Source organism: Watersipora subatra, chromosome 4 (genome assembly GCF_963576615.1).
Source record: "Watersipora subatra chromosome 4, tzWatSuba1.1, whole genome shotgun sequence".
NCBI classification, from domain to species: Eukaryota; Metazoa; Bryozoa; class Gymnolaemata; order Cheilostomatida; family Watersiporidae; genus Watersipora; species Watersipora subatra.
This window is the reverse complement of record NC_088711.1, coordinates 66,208,085-66,230,864: the sequence shown is the minus strand read 5'-3', so window position 1 is coordinate 66,230,864 and position 22,780 is coordinate 66,208,085. Positions and strand designations below refer to the sequence as shown.

Below are 22,780 nucleotides of genomic sequence, written 5' to 3'. Positions count from 1 at the left end.
ACACAGACTTTGAGAAATATATATATAGATTGGTTTTCATACTCTAAAAATGCATATAAAACACTCAAAACAATATATTGCAACAGAAAGAACATGTTGGTTATTGTCCTAACTTACCACATGCTTTCAAAAAGCAACAAATAAAAAATAATGCAAGGAAATGTGATTAATTAAAATGTAAAATTAAATACATACAATAGCAGCTAACGCTAGCATTTGCCAGAGAAGGGAGAGATAAGTTATCCTTCATTACAACAGTTGACTTTGATAAATTTGGATTTTATCCAAGTCTCAAAAGACAATCTTAAAAGCAAACCTAAAAGCAAACTTTAATCTTCAACTTAACGTTATTAAAATTTATTCGGCATTCAGTTTTAAGTTTCTCGCTGGTTAGCTAATTTTTCTTTTGTTTCGCTCTCACGACCAGGCGACCATTTTAAGAGAAACCTATCTAAAGACGTTTGCCTTTCAACATGTTGCGATCAGGACGAACACAGGTGTCGTCACCAAGGGTTAATGCATGACCACTAGCCAACTTGTCCGAATGTCTATCTTTTATAGTCTTGATAGATAGCACCGGCCTTTTTACGTAGCATCGTTTCAGTTACGCAGTCACCGGCCAATTGTTTCTCTTTTATCTAAAGCCTGAGCAGTCTCTCCATCAGTGGTCGTGAAGATCGCTGCGTCATTTAGAAACTATGGTTAGTCCTTTTGCAAACTAAATGCTTTGAATATAATCCTTCTGTTTGATAATTGTGGTTGTATTTCTGTCATATTGCTGAGCTAGCTCAATCACGCATACATATTTTGCCTATTAATTTTTTCAATAATTTTCCGTTTAATATCAATTGTTATCATTTGCTTTTTCTTTGCATTATCTATCATTTTACTGGCAAACTTTCGGTCTACGCACGATACTTTTAATTCACATAATTCAGCACTAAAAATCGCGCACAATAAACATGGTACAAAAGTATAATCGGAGCAGTTAAAAAATACAGAGTGATGCTGTTCTCATAAAACACCTCCGACATACTTGGCAACTGACTCATGGGCTCGTATCTCAATCACGGCTCGTATGTTAGTGCTAAAACTTGCTTAAAAGCTGGCTCGTACCGCAAGTTTCTTGTACGTTAGGTCACTCATAAGTTGGAGTATTACTGTATATAAGTTTAACATATTTTCAATAAAATATGCAGTCTCAGATGCACAAACTATGGAGAAATTGAGCAGTTTTAGTGCTACATCAATAGGAGTTAATAGATCAGCTGATTCCCTCTGCACACCACCATGATGTTGCGTTATGCTAATTATATTATAGGCCTAACTTGTTTTGATTATTCCCATATCTAGGGTTTACTATATCTATGTATATCTCTATCAGTTGATATATATTGCTTGCAACAAACACGTGATGATATTATAGCCTAAACCCTGTGCTGAACTTAGCAAAATGTTGGTGCACACAATTTAAATTTTAAAGTGCATTTTCATGTTAAAGCTATGTTTAACGATGCTGCTTAATGTACTCAATGACTTGTTTGTTACACTTTGCAGCTAACACTAGCTTTTTATATACAGTAGAAGAGGAGTTATAAGCATCGATCAATCATAAGCCGTGTTAAGATAACCGCAAGTATTCTATCAAATAACTTGCTACTCATCTGCAAATTTTATGTTGCATAATGGTAATCTATCAAATGCTGCAAATTTATATTCAAAAACAAGTTACATAAACAAACCATACTTATAATACTACTATAAAACAAGCAGAAACGAAAATTGACAATTTTGAAAACAAAAATATTTGCATCGTTTGCTCGGCCAGTTGCATTCTGTTTGTTGCTTTCGATGGTACGAACATCTTCTGGCTATCACGGCTTCTATCTGGTTTCTGTGGCTTCAATGCTTTCCACATTGTTTTGCCACCTCAAATCTTCTTCTGCACTGCGGGACTAGTCGATATTATTGTCCAAACACTCTTTCGAACAGAGCAAATCTTTTACGCATTACATTTTGCACAAATGATGAACTTTTGCTGCATTGCAAAACACTACTTTTAGCCTAAAAGTAGAGGTTCATATACCATCATGAATGTTAACTGTTTTTCACATGAATGTACGTCAAAGTATGAAGTTCGCGCTGAAAAATGAACTACTATTAGCCTGATACAGTTATTAATGATGTCTAAGGTGTAAATTTCAAAATTTTGACAAAAAAATGAACACCTTCAGAATTGGAAAACGAACTTCGATATGAACATTAACAATGGAAAAATTAATTTTCATCGATGTAACTGAGTCAGTATTACCACCCTTTTGTGGACACTTTTCGACTGATCAATTGCTATTAGGGGTTCGCAAAGATCAAACAATGTCGAAGAAGCGTTCATATGTAAATGGCGTTCAAATAGAGGTTTTACGGTGTTTTAAACGAAAAAAACAATGGAAAAGCAGTGGGTACAGCCTATACAGTCTGTATACTTGTAATGGAAAAACAGTCTTTAAAGCTCGGGTGTAGCCTATACACGTTTTCAGCTTATAGACAATATTTTCCATAATTAAAAATGTATTTACAACATAATCTGTATAGTTATCTTCAGTCGTTAATACCATAAAATTGTGTTTTTTAACTTTTAGGCTGGCCAGCAAGATACACAATGAGGCAGGAATTTAACTACAAAATCTAGTAATAGTCACAACAAGAAACCCTAGCTGTTATGTGAATTATTGCTCAGCAGATATGTAAGAAACTTCATGCACTATAAAAATTAAAGCTTTGCAGCAAATATTTAACTGCGAAAGTAATTGATTCCATGTTTCCGACGTCAGCAGGTTTGGTCAGGAGGATCAGCCGATGGACCCACTTCTATAAGGTTGCAGTTATTAGTCATGTTCATATCGGTTCAACCAAACTGAAAAACTGAACCAAGGCTTGTTATTCAATAGAACACATGCATGCAATTTATTTTTGACCACAAAGTTCCATATATTTTACCACAACTAGAGAAGTAAATAACAACTCAATATACATACAACAGATGCAGATTTACATCAAAAAAGACACTCCCTATACAATTTTTACATAACCAAATAAGAGTATATGAGTGTATCCAAGTACATTTGAACGTGCACAGTTGTATGTCCTATAATAAAATGACTTCTATCAAGTATGAGTCCTCATATGATTCATTAGAGTACCACATTGAGCGAACCGACTACTGCAAATCTTACACTGAAATGGCTTCTCTCCAGTGTGAGTTGTCATATGATTCATTAGAGTACTACATTGAGCAAACCGACTACTGCAAATCTTACACTGAAATGGCTTCTCCCCAGTATGAATCTTCATGTGTCTTGTTAAATTAGAGCGTACCGCAAATCGACTACTGCAAATCTTACACTGAAATGGCTGTTCTCCAGTATGAGTTTTCATGTGTGTTGTTAAATTACACTTTCGAGAAAACCGGCTACTGCAAATCTTACACTGAAATGGCTTCTCTCCAGTGTGAGTCCTCATATGATTCGTTAGAGTACCACATTGAGTAAACCGACTACTGCAAATCTTACACTGAAATGGCTTCTCTCCAGTGTGAGTCTTCATATGATTCGTTAGAGTACCACATTGAGTAAACCGACTACTGCAAATCTTACATTGAAATGGCTTCTCTCCAGTATGAGTCTTCATGTGTCTTGTAAACTCAGAGCTTTCAGCAAACCGATTACTGCAAATCTTACACTGAAATGGCGTCTCTCCAGTATGAATTCTCGTATGACTTCTTAGATTTCGGCAATCAGCAAATTTACTATTGCGTATTTTGCACGAGAATGATTTTTCTCCAGTGTGCGTCCGCATATGATTTGTTAGAGTACCACATTGAGCAAACCGACTACTGCATATCTTACACTGGAATGGCTTCTCTCCAGTATGAGTCTTCATGTGTCTTGTTAGACTATAACGATGAGTAAAGCCACTACTGCATATATTGCACTGGAATGGTTTTCCTCCAGTGTGTGTTGTCATGTGTGTTGCTAGATGACTGCGGCGAGAAAAGCTAGCACTGAATATCTCACGCTGAGGAGGCTTCCTTGCAGTGAGACCTTTTATCTTTGTCTTTACAGCGGTAGTGCATAACAATATTCCAGATATATCATTTTGATCTCTTGGAAAGGAGTTCTGTCCACAATTTTTACCTATAATACAAGTTGATAGTTTTTGGCCCACAAGCTTAGCAGTATGGTTATACACTCAAAAATTTTTATATCATAAAAATGTCATTTAAACCCTATAAGTATTATGAAAAGATTTTTAACGGTTTTCATTGCAAGTATGAATAATATATTGTATGTAACAATTCAAACACACGGTATAAGGTCAAGGACCAACCATCAGATGTAAAGCATTTATGATGAAAGGATTTTTAGTACTTCAAACTTTTTTATATCATTCTAAATATGAAGTCATATTTTTATCTTATATCCATATTTACCAATGTTTCATAGAAGCTCAGTGCACTCATTGGTATGTTTGCTACAGCTTGCAGCCAATAGAAGAGGAGTTACGAGTGTCGATTAATTGTAAAATCAGATTTCCGCAATGATGTTATCAAATAATTTGCTACCAATATTCAAACTTATACCCTGTAGGGTATAGGTTTGAATATTGGTAGCAATATGATAATATGAATGCAATGAACAATATGAAAATAATCGATAGTTATAAAAATCCGCGATTTTTGGAACAGTCAATTCCGTGAATTATTGAACTCCGTAAAAAATTAGTTCTATTTTTAATCTCAAGGGAGAATAACTACTGCCGCAAAATTAAAAACTAGCCGCTAGGCATACATACTAAACGTAGTTGAGTTCTAAAACCTTTTTAAAATCATTGTTGGGACTTTAAGTTAACCCCATTGCTAATGCATCCCATTTTTTACAAAATTATTCAAGGTTGTTACATGATATGCAGAATAGCGTCATCGCAAAAATAGCCGCTAGGAAGAAGTACTATACGTAGCTGAGTTCCAAAACTTCTTCAAAATCATCGTCGGGCTTCAAGTTTTATTGCCATTGCATCAAACTTCTTTACAAAATTATTCGGCATGGCTTCATCATCATAAAACTCTCTCCTACAGTCTTTTGACATTAAAATCAACTCCATCAATCTGTAATACCGTAGTTGAGAACGATAATGATTTTGATCTGGACATTATGGTATGTATTTGATTTGCAGCGCGGATACATTTTTCTATAATTAACTGTGTTAGTTAATTCTTTTGTTTAAAAACTGATCGCTTTCATTAAATACTTCAGCTATTGTTTTTGTACTTTCTTAAAGATGTGGTTGCGTCAAAAAATTCGATTTAATGAAATTAAGACCCATAAAAGGCTAAAACATCAGCTACAATTTGATGCCATTTTTGTCTTTGTAGACCAACCCTGTCCAGAGATATATGCATTTAAATGGGGCCCTGTTTTAAAAAGCTGACGTTCCAGCGGGTGCTTCTTTCGTGACGTCACAAGCAATATATCTGAAAAGAAACCATGAGCGATAAATATGAGGTAGCTTCCTTAGCCAATCATCAGCACGAAATTTTTATATAGGCCGTAATAAATGTTATCACTCGTAAGACGCGTTGGCTGTGATCTCAAATTTAAGAATTTTACTCTATTATTAAATCGCATGGACATCGATATTTACTGAATTAATTAACAGCGTTACTTTAATGAATTACTCGTTTGACATGTTTTATTGGCGAACATAATTGCACAAATTGCTGCGAAGGTGGCTCCGAGTTTTCTTGGCACCAGATAGTAAAAGTTCTACGGAGGAAGATTGGATAATGGAGGTAAATTTATCTTTTACTTTGAGTCTCCTATAGAGTTTCCTGTTGAGTTTACATTCAGATTATATTTCCCTGTTTGAGGCTAAAATGTAATTTCCTGCGAGTGTGAGATACGTATGTACAGTGAGTTCTTGATGGCTTCTTTTTAATCTTTAGCATCTACCAATACAATGGCTTAGATTGATAAATATACAAAGGTAATATTTTAGTACTCATTAATACATGTACTAATTAATAAAATTATAACTTTTTGCTATCACTAATCATCGTTTTATGGTTTTTTATCGGTTCTCCTAGCTGCATTTGCTTCAAATTTTCTGTGGCAGTTTTATGTAGTAAATTAGATTCATGATTTGACTTTAGATGTTCACTTTTCACTTGTATAAAGTGAAAAAAATCGATTGATCAATGCAAATCTTTAATTTCCAGAACCAAAGCTCCGAATCGTTGGCTTGGCGTACTTGTGCCTTTGTTAAGCGTTTATTCGTTTTCCCACGACCAAACAAGAGTGAAACGATTTATTGGGAGAATTATGATACATGCACATGTGCACACAACTCCCGAAAAATTATCTGTTAACGGCCGTCACCAAACCCTTGCAACGAAATCCTATCAACAAATTTAACTATTTTTCAGTAAAGTCGTTTAAGTATAATAATGATACAAAACGCCTATAAACCTATTTAAATATGTTACCAAGCCTTTGAAAGGTTGACGCAAATTCCTAAAACTAACCCATCTGATCGGATTATACATAAATAGACAGATTTATTAGGACGAAAATCGTCACAAAACGCTTGAAAAGCTTCGTTTAATAAAAGTTAAGACCGGAAATTGAAACGCCGAGCGACAGAGAATAGAACGATAAAGTCTTGCCACAAATCGCCACAAAACGCTTGAACAGCTTGGTTTATTAATAGTTTCGACCGACCTACGAAACGCCAATAAAGCCGTGCGACAGATAGTAGAACTGTTTACTGTGTACTGTTTGTCTACTGTTTGAGGCGTAGATCGATTTACAGATACGAAAATGTGGTACACAGTTTATTAGCCTACGTTTTTGTCCAATTACCGAAGGTTTTTCAAATTATCTAGAACATCAGCCAGATTTCTTTACATCTTATCTACAAGGTAGGGCGTTACTACAACGCCCTTTCATGACAAGAATATTTCTTTATTTCACTCCAGTTTGCATAAAACTTCCAGACGCGTAAATGCCAACGCTTGCTCTCTGTTACATATCGCTGTCAAAACCATTCTACATTCATCACAACACAACCAACTTTCAAACTGTATATTACACATCAGTTTGCCATTTAACTTTTAATATTGCATTTCAGAGATATAATAAACATATTTCTTTATTGTTGGCATTGTTGTTGTTAGTTAAATTACGTACAGTAGGTTAGGTCCACAGCTTGAATTAATATTTATTTTATTATTGTAAAACATAAGTTTGAAATAGTTAAATATTTATTTTATGAATATTTATTTCTGTTACATATCGTTGTCAAAACTTTTCTGCATTCAACACAACCAACTTTCAAACTGTATATTACAATATATTTTACTTGTAATATTGCATTTCAGAGCTATAATAAACATATTTCATTATTGCTGTTGTTAGTTAAATTACGTACAGTAGGTTAGGTCTACGGCTTGAATTAATGTTTATTTTATTATTGCAAAACATAAGTTTGAGATAGTTAAATATTTATTTTACTAGAAATTCCACTGTCATACAGCCCACGACCAAAGAGATGGCCAGAGATATTGGCAAAAAAATAAAGGGTACTAATGGTTGAGAAATGCAATATTAGCAATCAAATGGCTCTGCAGTGCAATAGGATAACTGCAATGGTAGCCTAGCTGTAATGTACTGGGTGTGGGTGTTATTATATACAACAATAAGCAATAATGAATGGAAAAGATGTTTATATTTTCCCCCTGCAACAGGAGAAATGCAATATTGGCCAATATTAGAAGTAAAATGCACTGATATTCTTAGAATAATCAATTTTATTAATATAGTAATAATAGAAAAACCAATACACAATTTTGTTTACATTTCAAAACGTCATAGGTAGCAATATCAAGAAGTTGTGGTATTTATATAGGTTTTTAGAAAATTTATTTAAAAAGTGTTTGGTCATGACAAACAACAACAATGAAAGGAAAATATTACGTTTATATCTCTCTCTTGCAATAGGAGAAATGCAATGTTGGCCAATATTATAAGTAAAATGCACTGATATTATTAAAATAACCAATATTGTTAATATAGTAATACAGCAATAATAGAAAACCTATGAGCATTAATGCGTCTCGAAGATTTCTGCAAACTGCAGCAAAATAAAAGCTGTTATAAAAGTGTTATAAAGCTATAGGCCTAATTTACTGTAATGTATGTAATTCAACAACGATAAAGAAATATGTTTATTATAATTCTGAAATGCAAAATTAGAAGTAAAATGGCAAGCTACTTTGTACTATACAGTTTCAAAGTTGGTTGCGTTGAATGTAGAATGGTTTTGATAAGCGATCTTTAACAGAAAGCGGGTAGGAGCATTCACTCGTATAAAAATGTAGCAAAATAAAAAATGTTCTCGTCATGAAGGGGCGTTGTAGTTTGGCCCTAGCTTGTACGTAAGTTGTAAAGAATTTTGTAAAGAACGTTTTAAATAATGAAACCTTCGGTGATTGGACAAAAAACATAGGCTGATAAACCGTGTACCACAATTTCGTACCTGTAAATCGGTCTACGCCTCAAACGGTCTACGTTTATTACAAAAACCTTCGAATAAATTCGATTACAAGTAAACAGTACCATAGACTGGTAAAATGAACACGGTTTTCTCGTGAAATACGCACTACTAAATTGTTCTACAATCGGTCGAACGGCTTTATTGGCGTTTTAATTTTCGGTCTTAACTTTTATTAAACCGAGCTTTTCAAGCTTTTTGTGGCGATTTTCGTTCAAATAAATCTGTCTATTTGTGTATAATCCGATCAGATGGGTAAGTTTAAAGATAATACCGACAATTTACAAAGACTTGGTAACATATTTAAATAGGTTTAAATGTGTTTTGTATCGTTATTATACTTTTACGACTTTACATTCCGATGCTTAAATTTTTTGATGAAATTTCTAGCCAAGGGTTCGTCTCATTGTTGATGAATAATTTTCGTAAGTTGTGTGCACATGCATTTATCATAAAAAACTCGCACACATCGCTCCGCTCGTTTGCTCGTGGGATTAATATTTATTTCTGTTACATATCGCTGTCAAAACCGCTCTACATTCAACACAACCAACTTTCAAACTGTATATTACAATATATTTTACTTTTAACATTGCATTTCAGATATATAATAAACATATTTGATTATTGCTGTTGTTAGTTTAATTACTTACAGTAATTTAGGTCTACAGCTTGAATTAATATTTATTTTAACCAACAAACAACTTTCAGATTGTATATTACACGGCAGCTTGCCATTTACTTTTAATATTGCATTTCAATATAATAAGAGATATAATAAACATATATCATTATTGCTGTTGTTATTTAAATTTTGTACAGTAGTTTAGGTCTACAGCTTGAATTAATATTTATTTTATTGTTGTAAAACATAAGTTTGAGATAGTTAATTATTTATTTTATTAATATTTATTTCTGTTACATTTCTGTTATTTCTGTTGCGCCTTTTTAGAGTCGTGCTCCCTCAAATTTATTTTATATCATCTCAAACAAGTCTCATTTACATTATACTCTGTCAATTCCTGCTGATAACTACTTTTTCAACAACCAACAGTACCCTTTCTTTTTTCCATTATTACTTTGGTCGTGGGCTGTATGACAGTGGAATTTCTAGTTAATATTACACTCGCAATCTATCAAGCTCCCAATTTGAAAGCTTTCAGTAGATATGCTTTAGAATGACATATCTATGAATGACATATATTTATTGCATTTGTTTTACTGATTACATGATGTTTATGTCGTCCCAACAGCCGAAGTAGCTATGTCAGTGTGGAAACTGCCATAAAGGGGAAAGAGAGACTTGAATGTGTGCTGCATAAACCATGATGTTTTGTTTGAGTTTGTTGCAGTAGATGAATTTGTCTTATTGTATCAGCTAAAACTAAGTGAGTGGCCACGACTTGATGAATATTTTTAATGAAAGCTTTATGCCGTGATGAAAATCTTTTTGCTTGTAAAGATTATGTAATAAAATTATATTGTTGAAGATAATGCAAAACATGATTTGCAGAATATTGTAGTGAATTGGATACGGTATATGGGTGTCCGCAGAACTGGAGATTGTGAGTTCAAATCCAGTTTGCAGCAGACTTCTCATCCTTAAAACTCTATCCCTATGTATATTCTTTTCAAAGGTAGTAAGAAATTAGTTTTCAGTGTTGGCAATGATATACAGCCCCGCCCCAAGGATAGGCGACGGACATAATGTGGGCGGGGCTTTTGAGAGGCTTTATATCGTTAGTGTGGGTAGCGGCGGAACTGTGCTGATACAAAGACCTTACTCTACATAGTTTGCTTGACAGAATTACCGTAGACTGGTAAAATTGTTAGTCGGTACTCAATTGTTTACACAGCATTTGGAGAAAGTGAGTAAGACAAATTTTCAATTTTCGTTATTTGAGGCCTTTGAAACATTCATAATAATGTATCTATAACGGGGTTAGGCAATGAGATTGCCTAACACAACAAACAACATATCAACTGTTAGAGAAAAAAAATTCTTTCTTTTAAGATCAACTCAAATTTGACGCAACCACATCTTTAACACTTATTATTAATTTTTCTTTTTTGTGTTTACTGCAGATTGAGAATGAAACACAACTTATTCTGATTCAGGAAACTAGAGACAAGTAGTAATATTAATTAAGGCAAGAATATTGGCAGAAAAGCAACCAGTCAGCCTAGACCCTTTCATCAATAACAACTCCTTGATATCGCTGCAGCAAACATGACTATATTATATATTTCATGTATAGATATATTATAATTTATTACCAACTTGAGTGTACAAATAAAATATTTCAAATACAAATAATATTTTACAAACGATGAATGAATATAAGCAGTTTAGTCCATATGGCGGTTGTCTAGCAATAAAATTAAACTGGTACTCTTGATAAGTGAATACTAGCGTGTAATGATGCTCTCTGACTAGTTATTTTGGTAATAGCAGCTCTATATCGCTGTTACTGTCTTGGGTAGATGTTGAAAGCGATTCTCTCACTACTACATGGCTGGTAAGGAAGTTATCATCAGAACTCTCCCCGTGGCTTACTATTGCAAAGTTCTGCCGGTTGGCCAAAAATTTGAGCTCGTAAAGACGTTTTGTTCCTTTTTTAAAACAGATATATTCACCTCGTTAGCAGCTGTGATCACTTCTATCTCAGTTTCAAGACCTCCCTGAATGAATGGTTATCTTCTAAGAATGACATATACCACCCTTGCAGTCATTATGCCTTTGTGTATGCTGAAAACTCTTTCTCACTCTAAAACAAATAACGAAGCAGTAAGGATGAAAAAATAAATATTGCGTTTTAGCACAAAACTAAAGTAAAATTCAACTAATTTAGTAAATGGTTTGGAAAAAAAAAACTCTTTACTTACCACAAATTGTTGGTTCATCAAAGGCCTCCAAATCTATGAATATCCGTGAAAACCTCTGAACGCCGCAAAAAATTTTTAGCTTAACACGGTCGACCCGTAGTTGTAAGCTAAATAGAAACCGAAACACGCAATGTTCGCACACGTAGTGTTAACTCTATTGCTAGACGCAATAAAGTTAACTCTTCATAGAGAGTGACAGTTGTCAGCCGCGAATATATTAATCCACAAATATGCATGAAATGGCAATTTTCGCGAAATTTAACTCCGCGAATAAATTCATCCTGTGGGGTATGTTATATAATAATAATCTAACAAATGATACAAATAATTAATCATGAACATGTGCCATTAACGAACCGTACTTATGTTACATGCACAAACCAAAATTAGCGTTTTCAAAACTAAGATATTTCCATCGTTGCTCGTATAGCTGCGTTCTGATTGTTGCTCTTGATGGAACAAACATTTTCTCATTGTCCAATACCTTCCACAATGTCCTCTGGCCTCAACTCTTCTTTTGCACTGCTGAACTAGTCAATATTTTCAAACAAACAATTTTTTGGCACAGCCAAACTTTTACGCGATGCATTTAGCGCAAATGCAAAACGTAAAAGTTTTGCTCACTAAACGTAGCCATTGGCCTAAAACCAGTCATTCATCTATCTATCATCTATATGCAAGCCGTTTTTATATATTTATACTTCGAAGTATCAAAGAACAAAGAAATACTATTCGCCTGAAACAGTTATTAATTATTTCTATGATGCTGCTTTCAAAGTTTATGAAAAAAATTAAAAGCTTTTAAATGGGACAACGAGAGAATTGATTACTATTGATGCAAACGATTTATTATTAATGCAATTTCGTGGCCAATTTTCTACTGATCATTTGATAATATTGGTTACTAAAGTGTTGGTTAATAAATGGAGGTGGCGTTCAAATAAAGGGTAGTGATCTATTGCTCAACATTTTTCTCATAGTGGCAGTCACATAGAGGTGACATTCAAATAGAGGTAGTGTTCAATTAGAGATTTTACGATAATCAGCAGTTTAATCAGAATTGTACCTACATGTACTTGGAGTCAGCTCGTACACATTGTAAATAAAGCAAACCTAACAGGTTTGTAAGCATGTACTAAGTGAATTCTAATATAAGGACTAGAAAAAGTGTCTAAAGTGAGTTTAAACGTATAAAAAATGAAGCTCATAAAGCGCTTTATTCAAATTTAGTCTGACTGCAGTAAAAAGCTAACTTGAAAGAAAGTGCTACCATTTGACAAACTCATACTTTTTACATTTCTATGAATACCACTAGTTAATTTTCAACTTGAGTCATGATCTGTTCGTCTATGCTCTGGTCATGTGTTTGTGAAGACCATGAGCCAAACGTGTCCAACAGACAAACTCAGCTTATAAAAATCATTAGAAGCCCGTCGTTATATGTTTTTCAAAGATTTTCCAAAACGCTTCACAAAATGCTAAAGTCTTTCAAACAAATACAAAACAAAATATATTATTGTTCAACTTAATAATTAGCAAATACATCTAAAATGACCACAAGCACTGCAAATGTTGCATTGACAAAGTGTTGAGATGTTGTACCGATATGAGAGTGTGAAGACCAGTGGTGCACAAGTTAATATAGCAACCATGACAAACAAGACTGGCTATAAAAAGCTGAATTCCTCTGACAACTAGCACTAAAAAGAACATCTATAAAAAAGTCTGTGGCTTAATAGAGAATGACACAATAAATTATAGTCAGATTTAGTATTTTAGGTTTACTAATAAACCAGTTTGTGAGACAATAGAGGAAGGTAATTATTATATTTACTCAGCTAAGAGGTACTGGACATCTGAGCTAATCAACAGCAGTTAGTACTATTATCTAATAAATCTTTAACTAACCAGTTGGGTAGAGATTATCAGCACCATCATAAGATCCTGGCTTTGTTATCACTTCAGCAACTCCTACAATAAATATGAGAGGCCTTCTAGAGAAAATAACAATGAGCATTGTTTCGTGTATTTACTAAGTTGAGGTGAATTCCATGAAAATATTATTAAAACATAATTAATTACCTTCATCACTGTCATTGTTGATTGATGAATCACCAGGTTGTATTTCAACCTCAATATCTACAATAGAAAATATCCATAAATTACTAACTACAAGCAGAGTTATAGTTCAACTAGACATGAGGATCAGCCTAGAAAATGTTTGCTCTAAATCGGCTGGTAAAAGCTTGATGATCAAATAATCCCATGACCAAATGAGCGGAGCGAACACAATGGCATTGAATTCACAGCATGCAGCTCGCTAGATTACCGCTGTAACATCTGCACAGTCGAGTATCTTTCAGCATTTCAGAATGATTGTATGAATAGTTACTACACCAGACAATTTCTTGTGGCCCACTAGACAGACTAGACTGCTAGAGCTTGAGTGATATTGACTTACAAAAAACAACTCTTTGTCGGTGTGATAGTCAGCAAAGATAAACCAAAGACAAAACGGGAGCTCATAGAGAAGATTATTCATGCTTGGCATCACATTATCACTCCTGAAGATCTCAGAAAGTTGGTAAACAGCATGCCTCGACGGTGTCAGATGGTGATCAAGAACAAGGGCTGGCCAATAAAATACTAATGCTCAGCTCAAGACACCTTACCAGTCATTCTGAAGACCAACAATAACCCAACGGCCCTTTTCCGGGCCACCAATTTGTTTAAAAGAGTTCGTTTGTATCCTATTTTATCAACTTTCACTAACAACATTCATAGCCTGAAATAAGTCTGCCTTTCGGTAGATCCACCCCCAGCAATAAAAATCTGAGAATATTTTCGAATATTTAGCATCAACTTGTTCTTCAGAATTTTCCCTTTCAAATGATATATACATTGATGGGGGTTGAGGCACTTAACTCCAAAAAAATTTTTAGACAACAGCATATAAACATACATATTTGAAGATTTAACTTGTGATTCCAAGTTTATGCACACCACTGTAGATGAAAATAGGATTAATATAGGCTTTCCGAAAAGGGGATGATGATTCTCTCATTGAGATGGATGAGGTAAAGCCTGTAGCTGAAAGCATGACAGCCTTACTCAGAGACTTTGAAATCTGAATCGAAAGAACATCTGTATTGGGAACTTTCTAACAACAACAATCTTCATTTTCTGCAAGCTATATTGTCATTTAATTGTGCGGAGAGGTCTGCTGACTGGCAGCTTTACCTGGATAGCCTAATGTCAACGTTACCTAACTTTTTTGCATATGGGAGGGTAAACTACTCTGACATGATTGATTTAGAAGACAATGCACCTGAAGTCCATAACTGATTCATCAGATGACAGTTTGCAATTACAGTAATTGAACAGGGAACAGATTTGCAGGTGTTCCAACTGACAAAGTATTGGAGCAATCTGTGAAAAAAGATTGTAAAAAAGCATTGAAAAGCACCAGTCGGAATAGGAATGCTAGGACTGAATGGTTTTTGGATCACACATCTTAGCCCACTTCTATGCTGCACAAAGAGATCTTTGTGGCATCGGCATTCAGAATCTCCAGTCACACAAAGTAGAAGCAGATTCAACAACCAGTGAAGATGACACTGATGTCCAAGCATTTCTAAGCATCCTGGAGCATGCAGATACATGCCTAATTAGATCAGGCCCCACTTTAGTCAATCTCATAACAGGAGCAAAGCCAGACCTGGAAACAACACAACAAATATTTTCAGTCTACAGAGTAGTAGCAGATCAAACCAAAAGTTTCATCGAAAAACGACTTCGCCAAAAGACTAAACATCTGAATGCATTCATTCCAAAAAAATAGTGCTATTCCATTAGCATTATTCAACAAAAATTGTGACAAGAGAACGTCTATTAAATCACAGCTAGCTAAAGAGTAGGAGAGTTTGATGGCAGGCACTAATGGCCATGTCTACAAAAACAATCAAAAATCATTTGTGATTGATGGGATCTATTCAGTATTAACGGTGACAAGGCTCTATAAATTTTGGTCTATACACAGCAAAACTGTTAGCAAGAATAAGACGAGAGAATAAGGGTTTTGCTAAGATAAATGTTGTGTTTGATGTATAGCACCTTCAGTCAGTAAAATCAGCATAAAGACAGTGTCGAGGTGAAAAGAAGACGTGTGACATTGAGATCGGTGCCGAGGCTCGTATACCAATAAACTGGGTAGCTTTTCAGAGTAATATAACCAACAAGAACAATTTAGTCTCTTTTTTGATTAACACATGGAAATGCCAACAACAGATGATGATTGCTCATACAACCCTTATATTGAGTGAAATTTCAGCTTACAAAGTCACAAATACATCGTCACAGACTTATGATCAAGCGATATCCAACCATGATGAAGCTGATACTAGGCTACTGTTGAATGCTGCATGCAGAGGCTTTAAAGACCTCAGATACAGTAGTTGTCAGAAGTGCTGACACAGATGTGCTTGTATTGGCAGTTCATCACTTTAAAGGTATTGCCAACGATGACGAGTATGCAATTTGGTGGCATGCTATGTTAATGTTATATTGTTGCGGACGCCGCAATGTAAAATTAACATTACATTAACATAGAAGTAACCTGCTATGTCAATGTTATATTGTAGATGCCGTAGATGTAGATGTCGGGCTACGAATTTATTTCTTACATGTATAATATATATATTCGCATACAATAATTTATATATATATTGCATGTTGTGTCTGTCTTTATTATGTGTTTTACTTGAATATAATTACTCTTATGTATATTTTGCATATTGTGGTTGTCTTTATCGTGTGTCTTATTGCTAATACTTTGTTAGTTTAGCCATAGTTAAGTCAACATGTTAGCGAGTCTATCAAGCATTTATTCCTATACCGTTTCTTACCCGGTTTCATTATACAGCTAGGGACAAATATTTATATAGAGGTTGAGCTCTCGCAAAAAGAGCAGAGTCGTTGCAGTTCCACCCCTAATGAAAATTGCTTTAGAATAAGACGAACAAAAACCATACTCCCTTCTCTTACCATTTATGCAATTTTATTGCAATCTAGGTCATGCCTGAGTAAGGGCCGACAAATTCCCTTACAATATATTAAACCATACAACAGAATCACATCATGATCATCCCCTCAGTTGCATTTTATTTGAAGATTGATTGGCTCAACTCAGTTAATCGTGTATATGCGTTGATTGCGTTAATCGTTTGATTAATGCAATCTTTGTGCAGCTCTAATTATTACCTTACAAAAGTGTGCAGTGTATGAGTCAAGTGAATATTGTTGTGGCGAGCGCTAAAGGGTGCACATCTAATCCTTTCATGTAGGGCTATGCGTATTGCCTACACATCCAAATCAGTCTTGTACCTCTTCCTATTTTCAAGTTTTAAAGTTATGGCTACATGCTTTGTTAGATCGTTTTTCTGATAGGCCATGATGGATCAATATTGCACAATAAACGCAAGCTCTTATATGTGTATATGGTAACTTTATATTTTGAACTCAATGTCTGTAATGGATGCCATTTTTTACTTTGTAGTCAGTCGCCAGGGACTCACTATGACAGACATTTCTCGCCATCGTCTTAGCCACTGGTCTGCCAGCCAAAAACCTTCTGCACATTTGTTACAATGGGACTTTTACAACTATTGATTGATAGGCTATACTGTATACCTCATTGGGTACACTGTGACGCAGACTAACTAACAAATTTGATGCTTGATCTTTCAAATGAAATTATTATATTGTTGGGCAACACGTGAAAAGCATAAAGTATTTACTATGCTTTTCTTAGTACTTTCCATCGGTACATGTTATTTCTTTTTATTTACCTGGAATTTATATGCAAAGTTTCTTGCTTCGTTTTAGATTTCGTGTACTGGTAGTGGGTTAAAACAATAATGGTGCAGTATGTTCGATGACAATTAACTTTTTGGATGATTAATGAATACCATAAGACTTTGTATGTGTATCTTGGTAATGTACATTGTATGATGATTATATTATATAGCATGTTTACCAAGGTACACAGTCTGTTTCTAATATATATAATATATTATAATATCTTACAATATGATACATCGAAAACTTTCAATCGATTTTAGAAAGCATATTACAAAGCATTTAATAAAATTATTGCATATAATCTTGAAGCTTGTCATCAATGTCTGTATGAATACCATTCTCAATCTCGTCGTTATTTCATTGCTGCAGTCTACACAACTAAATAGACTTGTGCAAACTAAAGATGCAGTTTTGCAAAAGCATCGTCTTATACATCTACTTTTTTTACATGAGCAACTAGTACATTGGACAAACTGCCTGAGATAGCTCTGTGTCCATCAGGAAACCACTGCACAGAAATGCCAGCAACTTTTTCACTCCAGCCATGAATTGTGGAATCAGGTGGCATGATTAATAATTGAATCACTCGCTGCCATATTGCTCCTTGATGATCGACCCTCATTAAACGCTGATGGAGAGAAGCCTCTGTTGTTGGAAGATTTTCTCATAAGGTGCCCCTGATGAGAACAGCTTGTATCTGGCATCGGCTAAAGTTGTGACATCAGGTGGGCCATAAGGATGTAGTGTTGAGCGCGTCAGTGCGTTGACCAACTCATCATCCAAGTCCCAATATTTGCCTAGGTTAGGGAATGGCAACCTATATGTTTCATTTGATAGGATGAGCTTGAAATTAGTGGTTTTGCCTTTTCCTGAAAATGAGCCGGTTGTGTCACAACCGGAAAAGGCATGAAGCCCCAGTAGACATGAAGCAATGTCACTACCCAGCGTCTCACTGATCTTAGTGCAAATGAGAATGTGGCACCTATTTCTAGTGCCAGTTGAAAAGTATAAACTTCTTTTTAGCTCAGTAGCGAATAGGATGCAGAGAATGGCCAGATCAGTGTTAGGTGACCATATGACAGATGGGCCGATGTTTTCTGCATCCAAGTGAGCAGCACGCAACAACATTCAAGTATCTGCCGTTTCATGATCAGAGACTAGGTCAGCCTGAGGGGAGGGTCTAAAACAGGAAGGTCGGTTTTACTAAATGAAAGTCGCTCACAACTATCAGCAACCCCGATATATACCTTAAAACTATCTTGGAGCTTGCAATGCTTAAATTGCCATAGTAAAAAGTTTTACAAAGCTGACTCGTTGCAGCTACTCGCTAAGAATTTCGTCCTTTGTTTCAGTTTTTTCTGCTGAGCCCCATAAAGTATTAGGACCTCAGGCTGTTTGCTAGTCACACGGTGAGATCGTTCAACGTTTTTGATAGAGTTCTTCACATATCAATCACCAATCAAATCTACTCTTCTTGCTTTGTAGGCTTTAGCCAAGCAGCCGAGCTGATACAATACTTTTTAGACTAGCTCTCCAAAAGTATGAGGAAGAATGCTTCTGGGTAAGGCACAAAACGAATGCCATACAGTCTACAATCAGAGAACAGTCTTCAGGCACAGCTCTGACAAGCGAGTTTTCTTTGCAGTGGCTTTCAATTCCACAAAGAAGATGAGCTTTTACACATTTGCCAAGCCCAGTTCCATCATGTGATGAAAGGGCTGGTGGTGTAGACGACAGTAAGCAGCCAAGGATTTTCTTTATGTCTATATGTCGCTGCATGCTGACCACAAGCAATCGACAGAAGATATTACGATTGGCGACGGTGCTTTGCTTTTGATAGGCTTTGTTGGCTGGGTTCTTAAGAGCTGTTGCAAAAGTTTGAAGTCTGCTTCTCTTGATTGTACTGAATATACGACCCTGCTCAACTTGCAAACACTCTTTCAGATATGTCTGAACTTGAGTTTCGCCTATCATATCAGCTGACAGAAGACTGCTGTTGAGTTGCATTGGCTGTAGCACCAGAGCTGAGTGAAATGAGTGTCTTGATGATGTGTCCAAGGGTTGATCATTGACTCAACAGTATCAATAAGATTGTTGCTAGCCTTTTCAATTTCTTTGACTCTGAAAATGCAATTGAGTGAAAATCATGACAGAAGTTATGCAAGCCATACTGTACATATGAGAAATTTATGCAATATACAATGTGTTAACTTAAAAGTAATTATTGTACTTGCAGCTTGAGTATGCAGACACAAGCATTTGGTGAATGGCCAACGGATGGATAAGATACAAAAGATGCATACCGTGAATCAGCTAATTCTTGGTAAACTGCAACCCACTACTGACTCCAGCTATAACTTCACAGCATTGCGTTAACGCTGCTTTAACATGATGAGCAAGAACCCATCATTCGATCGTCCCTACAGAGAGTCAGTCACATTTAACCAATCATGAGTTCAAATAAAACAAAAGCTGTCATGCACAAAATAATAATAGCAGAGATTAACTGATGCTCAATTAAGTTCTGATGGTTAATGGTAACTTACCTTTAGTAATCGCTATGCCTTTAATGCCCCCACTAGTCTTCGACTCCCGATTGATACCCTAGGACACTTATGTATTCGCCTCATCTAGCTTTCGCGTTGTCGCGGAGTTATCCTCTCGCAAAAATTTCATGTGCGAAACTGAACTATCATAATGAACGTGAAAACACGAAAATAAATAGCTTTGTTCATTGATAGTCAGGCCTGTGTTTACTGGTTGCAAGTTGGGGCGGCTAATGTTAGGCGACTAGTTATGAACACTTAGGGGTAAGGAGGGGTCGGTGTAAGCCCCCAACAGGTTTCTCTCATGTAGGGCCTCAGCCGGGCCTCTCATGTAAAGTTTTAAAGAGTTTTATTGGAAAGTATCAACTTTTTTCTATTATTTGATATTTGTTTTGTTTTAGGTGATGTGACTGACGAGATGTTTTTAAATTAAAATAGGCAAAACTTGACCGCAGTTGAACCGCTCAGAAAAAAGACATCTTTTTCTTTTGAGCATTTTAATAAATATCTATTTTGCGGATTTTATTTTAAGTTCATACGGAAGTTTCCACGCTTTCGATGGGACATGGCCAAGCGGGTGTTTAGTAAAACTTGATCTTTCGCAAACCTTTATAAAAGTCATTAACAAGAATATTTTGCCGCTGATGATAATAATGATAATGATACATAGGAACTACTAAAAGTTGATTTTTGTCTCTATGGCTTGGAATGAAGTGATATTCCACAGCGATAAAAACCGTGTTCATGGTCGTTGGGCAAATAATTTTTTGAATAAATGATGTTGAGGTCGAGTTATCTGAAGCAATTTATCATTGCGTTGGAACTGACCAAACAAATCCATTTGAGTTAACCTTGTGTTTGAGATGAAATGTTACATTTTATCCGAGGGCGACTTATTTGAGTTTGACTGTACGAAGCCGTGAAAAGTTCCCAAAAAGTTGGGGCGGCTCAGCGAGCCAGCCGCCACAGGGAATACGGGCCTGTTGGTAGTACAAGAAACAAATGGCAGCAAGCGATCAAACTGCATTATCAACCTTGCCGACACCATTCTACCTGCGGTTCACTATTACAAACTATTCCAAAATTGAATGTTTTTTTTATCGGCGAACTGCATCTGAGGAATCCAATTATGTTTGTTCCACTGCATTTATTTTCACATTACTATATTTTCGCACTCATCAGAGCTGCGAAACTAAGTTGCTGCAAAATTTTACTCTGTATTCTACTCACGAAACTAAATACTAGCGAAATATAAGTGTCTTAGGGTAGTTTGTTCGATTACTTGGTCAGCGGCGACCGAGTTAAACCCATGGTTGGAGTGTTGGCGTATCGTCCATGGGCCAGGTGCCTTCTGGAGCTGAGATGCCATCCATGGATGGGATTTTTCTATGCTATTCATCTCAAGCCAGTATACAGTGGCATACCTGTAGGTGGTAAGCGTACAATGTGAATGAATGCACAATTAACAATGCACAGCTCTATGTTGCTGTGAACACCGCATGTTTTCTTGTAAATTCATTCAACTGGTCCATCATAACAACCTGGCATAGTTCACCCTGTCGGAGGCAAAGAAATATTTCAACATTAGTCGTACTGTACGGAGTGCTCCTGCCAATCGCTCTCTCATGTAGCTCGGAGAAAAGTGAGCAGTAGGCGTACTAGCTCCGAGTACCCATTCCAAAATGTGTAAGTGGGGCTTTCAGCACCCCGCATGCTAACACGGTGAAAAAAAATTCTTCTTCAAAGTCTTCTAGCTCTGATATGGTACCTGGATTTTGCAGCGCACCATTTGAGAGACTACCAGTCTTTCAAAGTCTCACTAGTCTAGACTAGTGATAGACTCACAAGTCTATCACAAATATCTCGGTTTTTTCGTGTGAAGAAAAAAACTCGAGAAGCAGAATGCGTGCCAAAGCTTTGTATAGAAGTTTATGACATGGTACGCTTCTGTTGTACGTGCGACCAGATAACACACCACTCGCTGAGCCACTTGCATAAACATTGGATTCTACAAGGATATCCTCAAGCCCAGACATGGAAAATGACACCAACCAATGATAGACTAAGAATGAGCTGCATTGCTTTGAAAAATAAATGATCAAGTGAAGAGAGGGCAGAACGCTTCACTAGAGGAAAACATCTACTCCTTGATTGATAATCATCTGATTATTTATTATATGAACAAAGTAAAATTAGTTTGCTATTTTCTCACTTTAATTTCCTGAGGAGGCTTGAGATTATTTGCAACTTGAAAAGCTCTCTGATACATTGGTTCGCTGGCAAACCTCATTCAACATCCAGCGCGGTATTTTCACGAGTCGAGCTGCACGAGCTGTTAGAATGGCTTGAATATTTTTGCTATAGATCACTCAGGCGCTTTGTAGATGGTGCTCCACAGCTCGCAAAAAATGCTTGATTAGTGGTTTTTTGCGAGCATCTTTGCTCACAAAAATGTGGTATTTGATTTTAGTGAATTATGCAATCTGTGATAGCCATCTTTGGAAATTAGTATAAAGAGTAAATTAAAGTTTTTGACTGCTGCTACCGATGCTGACAAGCCGCTGGGCGAGACCGAAAAAAGACTACAAACCTAATTGCTATCGGAGTCATTTAACCCCCCCCCCCCATTTATAGTTGATACAGGCTTTCCGATAGAACCCAAAGTAATTGCTAGAATCTACTTCCATGTTTTATATCGAACCTTTAATTGGCCTTTAACTTGACGTGATAACATCTCGTGTCAAAACAATAACCGAACTGCTGGAGTACGTCAGCCAAATAAAGAGACTCCAAACTGTTGCGTTTTTGTGATGGCTGCGATTAAATATTCGTTTTTGAGTTTTTAAGAGATTGTAATCACATTTCCACATATTTTGCACCAT

At 35.8% G+C, this 22,780-nt stretch overlaps 1 protein-coding gene and 1 pseudogene across 1 annotated transcript in view; both read right to left on the bottom strand.

The window, feature by feature from the left end:
* The window catches only part of LOC137393492 (zinc finger protein 850-like), a 317,826-nt gene that overhangs the window by 235,856 nt on the left and 59,190 nt on the right, over positions 1 to 22,780 (bottom strand). The window lies entirely within an intron of this gene.
* LOC137394533 (zinc finger protein 271-like) overlaps positions 3,116 to 22,780 on the bottom strand; it is a 72,276-nt pseudogene continuing 52,611 nt past the window's right edge.